Consider the following 6,000-nt stretch of genomic DNA (forward strand, 5'->3'; position numbering starts at 1 on the left):
CTCTCGGAGAAGAAAGCGGTGCCCTGAGCTCACGGTCCACGCCTCCGCTCTGCCTGGCGGCTCGTTGCTCCAGCCCTCGGCCAGCACTCCCACCCGTGCCTCTTGGAACGTCAGCCATGCTCCTTCTGGAAAATCCATTGCCCCCCCACCCCCAGCTGGGGCGGCCAGCACACAGCCCCTCAGCCCGAGCATGGGGGGGCAGGACTCCCCCAGAGACCTGGCTCCCGCCACCCCGGGGTCAGCTCAGGGCAGCCGGAGGCCTGTGGGTCTGTCTGCCCGTGGCTGTAGACGTTTATAATTTTAGAAGCAGGGTTCTTAAAATTCCTCACAGCGCAGCGGACAGAAGAATCTTGGAACAGTAAATTGCCTAAAACAAGAGTCTTCAAACCCAAGACTCCGAGAGGAGGCAGAGAAAAGCAACACACACTGGGCGCTGAATGGACACGACCCCCAAGACCTAATATGTACTCGTTGTCTTGGGCGCCCCCCCAAATATCCTTTGCACCCCCACTCATAGCTGAAATGACCCGTGCGGGGTTGCACAGCCCGTGAGGCAGGGCTGTGTTCCCAGACAAGGAGACACAGGCACTGGGTCTTGAAGGGTGTGTAGGAGTTTGCCAGTGGGCAAGGCAGGAGGGAGACACTGAGGGTAAGCAGGGGGCAATGGGGAGCCAGGGAAGGTGGTGGAGCACCTGCATGGTGGCCCCTTGTAGGGTTTAAGTCTTAGGACCTGGGGTCTCCCCCCTTCCCAGCCTGGCTGGACCCCCGCTGGCCCCACCATGGAGGCCCCCAGCACTTCCGCCCGTCTGTTGGGGTGGATTTGATCCACCTCAGACCCCGGAGACCGGGGCCAGCATGGCGGGGACACCCGGCTGGGGGACCCGGGGTTCTGTGGTGGAACAGAGGCGGGGATGGCGCAGTCCAGGCAGACGCCAGTGATACTTGACTGACCCCTCAGGGCAGGTGGCAGGAGGGGACCCAGGGACCGAGAGCAGGGGCTCGACGTGGGGAGGTGGACATGTGGAGAAGACGCTCACCCCACCCAGGGCCGCGAGTCACCCAGCCGGCACACCCGTCACCAGTCCTGAGGTCACACTGTCCCCGGCACGCCCTGTCAGATGTTCCTCCCTCACAACCCGCCACCTCCGTGTCACCCAGCCGGTGACATTGCCACGCTCAGCCCGGCCACCCTGCAAAAGTGCACAGGGCAGGATGTGCCAGACGCTGTCCCCAGACCCTGCACCGCTGCACGAGTGGACAGTGTCCCGGCATGGGAGGACTGGCACCTGTGCACACCTGTGCCAAGTGTCCCCAGGGGCCACTCACAGCCCCCCCCCAATGCCTGGGGACGCCCTTAGCCCCCAGACCCCAGGGTCCAACGGTGCAGCACAGACAGGGCACTTCCCACCCCGGGGGCCGGGCCAGGGGCGCGGGTCACAGCGCTGTTCCAGAGAAGTCCTGGAGTCCTGGGCTGCTGACTCAGCCCGGGCAGAGCCAAACCTCAGGTATGTCTGTCTGTCTGTCCTCAAAGGCGGTGGGCGGCCCCTCCCTCTCAGCACAAAGGCAGGAGGCCAACAATGCTGGGCGGGAGGCAGGGGTGGGGGGGCACAGGGTACCCCAGACAGCCTTGGCCTCCCTCGCAGAGTGGCCAGTGTCAGCCCACTGCCCGGGGGCAGCTGGCCCAGCAGGGGACACGCCCTGCCCCCGTGTGACGTCTCCATACAGGCCAGTGGGTACAGACATGGCTGTCCCTGCACGAAGCCAGGACTGGACCTCGCAGAGCCCTGGCCTGAAGGGTGAGGCAAAACCAGGCACGGATTCCCCACCCTGCACGATCAAAGGTGGGCCCCAGGGCAAGCCTTCTGGAGGAGCGGGCACTTCGATAGGGGCTTTGAGGGGTGAATAGAAGTTTGCCAAACCAGGTTTAGCTGTCCAAACGTCTCGAATGCTGGTTTCCGAGTTTTCCTTCGGGGTGTGAGGGAGTCTGACAAAGCCCAGGTCACCACTTCCTCTTGGGGTGGACCAAGCAGGAGTGACAGAAATGACCTCAGGCTGGTGAAGCACCTGCCAGGGATTGGCTCGGATCCTGTCAACAACCCTTCAAGGCAAATTCTGTTCTTTTGTTTATTTTCTCTGGGTTTTTTTGAGACAGTGTCTCTTGGTACGGAGCCCCACGCTGGGTTCTGAGTGTTGGGGACACAGGTGTGGTCACTCTGCCTGGCTATTTCACAGCTGGGGACACTGAGGCTGAGCAAGGTCCACGACCTTGACGTGACCTGCAGGTGGCTGTAAGGTGTGACTGGACAGCATCAGGGCCGGCTTTGGGCTTTGGCCGGGGTCCTCTGCACTGAGGCCTCCACCGGGCGTTCCGGGAGGGATCTGGGTTGTGGTCAGGTCGGGGCTGACAAAGCCACTGGGAAACGCTGCCTAGGGGCCAGGCAGGAGAGGAATGTCGCCCGCTGGCACTCTGGAACCTGCCGCCTGACCTGGGCACGAAGCTGCTGCCATCAGCCAGAGCCTCACCGTGGAGGCCTTGTCCCCTTGCACACCGCTGCAATGGGGACCTCAGCCCTTCTTAGCTGTCACACACAGCCACCAGCAGCCAGTCGAGGCTCCAGCCCCTTCTGGGCCCTGATGTCCCTCAGCCCCTTTGGGCTCTGCAGATACCATATGCACCCAAAAGTAACTCTCACCCCGGAACTTCCGCCTTGCCGGGTAGCCGTCTGGTGTCACCCTCTGCACCAGAGGCAGGGCAGGTGCCCTCCATCCACTTGCACCTACTGGGTGCTGAAGCACTTTCTTTGCACTCACTGACCTGGCCAGGGAGGCTGGTCCTGTTAGCATCCCACTTTACAGACAGGGAAACTGAGGCTGGGAGGGTTTCCTTGGGGATGGGAGCCTGGTAGCCTTGCTATCCAGGCTGGGTGCGGCCCCTGGTGGCCAGAGGAGGAATTGCAGCCTGGACCCCCAGGCCTGGGTGACTCTGCAGCAGCGCAGCCGGGCTGGACCATCATGGAGACCCCCGAGTGCAAGCCCTGGCCTCTAAGGCGGCTGCAGGTCCTGTTCCCACCCAACCTCCCTGCCTTGGTTTACCCGAAGGAGGTCTCAATCTTGCCCTCAGGCCAGGCGGAGGCAAGGCCAGTATGCAGTAGTCACTTAATAACTGCAATCGCGTCCCCTTCCCGGACCATGCAGGAGAGGGGCGGGAAATTGAGCTCCCCTCCCTCAGCTGCCTAGCCTCCAGGGAGGCTTCGTGCCTGTGTCGGGGTGGGGGGATTAAAACTCCCTGGACATGTGGCCTGGGTGGCCACGCCTGTGGTCCTTGCTACTCAGAGGCGGAGGCAGAGGCTGGGGAGTTCGAGGCCAGCCGGGGCAAAGTTAGTGAGACCCTGTCTCAAAATTAGGCACCGGTAAAAGGGCTGGAGGTGTGGCTCAAATGGCAGAGCACCTGCCTAGCAAGCTGGAGGCCCTGGGTTTATAAAATAATAAAATAAAGACCGTTCACTAGGGACTGGGGACCTCACCAGGTACTGATAAGGGGCCTTCAGAACTTCCACCTTGAAATTTGATACGGGGGTTCTTCTTTTATTTTTTTTGGTGGGACTGGGGTTTGAACTCAGGGCTTCGTGCTTGCAAAGCACCTCCAGTCCATCGTGGGGAAGCTTGAAGCTGTGCCTGTGTGGGGAGCCTTGAAACTGCCACTGCATGCCTGACTTGGGCCTGGGCGTACCTCTGTGACCTGGCCTTGGGAGGCCCTTTAAGTCTACTCATGCGTGGTCCTGGGGAATCTGGAAACTTCTGCTAGGGTTTGGGGGTGCAGAGTTTCCAGATTCACAGAGGCGTTTGGGGGCGGGGTGCTCAAAAGTGCCATCTCCAGGCTCCCACGGTTGATGGTGAGCCTGGAAGGTGCAAGTCGTGACCATTCTTCAGAGATGGAGACAGAGGTGCAGAGAGGGCTGGAGAGGAGCCTGAAAGGGGTTCGGAGCCAGGGCCTGGGGAGGGTCTAGAACGCAGAATCGAGGGACAGCTGCCACCCGCCCGGTCCCCGAGGCCAGAACCTCAGTTTGGGACCTACCTGGGCTTCGTCCCGCTTCCCGGGACCTGCAGAACTTTGTTTCACAGCCACGCCTTCAGGGTGAGAAGGGGCGGGGCCAGGCTTCGGGGCGGGGCCAGAGTGCCAGTTGGGAGTGGTCTGGTGATGGGGCGTGGCCGGGTGAAGGCGGAGCCGGAGTCAGGCCTGCGAATCGGGCGATGAGGGGGCGGGGTCAGAGCCCCAGTCGGGCGTGGTCTGGTGATGGGGCGTGGCCGGGTGAAGGCGGAGCCGGAGTCAGGCCTGCGAATCGGGCGATGAGGGGGCGGGGTCAGAGCCCCAATCGGGCGTGGTCTGGCGAGGGGGCGTGGCCGGGTGAAGGCGGAGCCGGAGTCAGGCCTGCGAATCGGGCGATGAGGGGGCGGGGTCAGAGCCCCAGTTGGGCGTGGTCTGGTGATGGGGCGTGGCCGGGTGAAGGCGGAGCCGGAGTCAGGCCTGCGAATCGGGCGATGAGGGGGCGGGGTCAGAGCCCCAGTCGGGCGTGGTCTGGAGAGGGGGCGCAGACGGTCGGTCCGTGGCCACGTGGCTGCCGGGTTTGCGGCGCTTCTGTGCAAGGCGCCCCAGGGCCAGGCAGTGTGACACTGAGTCCAGAGAGCGGCCACCCGGTCCCTAGGCCACCGTGGTCCACCATGCCTGGAGGGAAGCAGGCGGCGGCCGCAGCTGCGCGGTCGTCCCCTCTGTGTCCAGAGAGGACAGCAGCACCTGGCGGAGGAACGACAGTCCCGGGACTGCCACTGGGGAGGGTGGCCGCCAGGCTGTGGGACAGGGGACAGCCGTGAGGCGGCCGAGGGGAGGAAGGGCGTCCTGCGGTGCGGACGTGCGTGGGGAGGGGGTCAGCGGAGAGAAACGAGGGACGCGAAGCCGGGCCGGTGTTAATCATGTTGTAGGGTCGCCCCCTGGTGGCCAGCGGAGAAGGGGGCGATGGCCTGTCTGTCACTCCTACCTAGACGAGTCTCCTCCCTCTCCCAGCCCCGCTGTCCCCTCAGGCATAATGGGACCAGGCAAGCCCAGGTCCTCCCGAGAGCCCTGTACGGACAGGTCCTCGCTGCTTTGCTGTCCTCATGACTCTGGGCAAATGTGTCCCCACTTCACAGAGGAGGAAACAGGCCACAGGGCAGCAGGGGGCCGCAGAGCAGGCTCTGGGTGGGGGGCTGTCCTGCCCTCCTGATGGGTGTCCCTGATGCGAGGGCCCTGGCCAGGCAGTGGAGATGTCAGGTGGGGGAATCCAGAATGTTGGGGGAAGGGCCTGCCAACCATCCGGGGGTTCCCTCCCTGTGCCTTAGTTTCCCCCAGCTCTTCAGCTGAGGTAGGTGAGTCATGACCCAGACACCTACCAGTGTGAGTCCTCACTGTCCGGCCCAGCATCCCCGCAGCTGCTGGATGACTCGTGTGACGTCCACACTTGGGCATGGGCGGTCACCCCAGGCTGGATCGCAAGCCAGTGACCACAGTCCTGGCCCCTTCTGTCTCCGGTGAGCCCTGGAGCTGCTGCCACCTAGCACTGTGGCACTAAGGTCATCAGCCCTGGCTTCAGTCCCATCAGCAGGGAACCCCTCGGGGTCACTCACTTCACTTGGGACCCCCAGTAGGGCCTGTGACTGGTTGCTTGGAACCTGCCTGGGCCACAGTGGCCTTTGCCTCCTGAATTGGGAGCTATTCAGAAATGTAATTTCTTTGAGCCAAACTGGGTCACAAAAAAGGCAAATCTCAGTGCTATGCAAATACTATGCAAATTTAATTCAAATGAGAGGACTCATGCAAATTCTATGCAAACCACACACATATGCAACTATCACAGGAGGCGGGGTCTGAGGCAGTTAGAAATGACTGACAGGCTGGGGCCTCCAGTGGCTCTCAGCAGCTTGTGTGGGCCAGGGCGACCCCTGGTGGCCAGCTGCGGGACAGCAGCT

This window comes from Castor canadensis, chromosome 14 (assembly GCF_047511655.1).
Source record: "Castor canadensis chromosome 14, mCasCan1.hap1v2, whole genome shotgun sequence".
Lineage (NCBI taxonomy): Eukaryota > Metazoa > Chordata > Mammalia > Rodentia > Castoridae > Castor > Castor canadensis.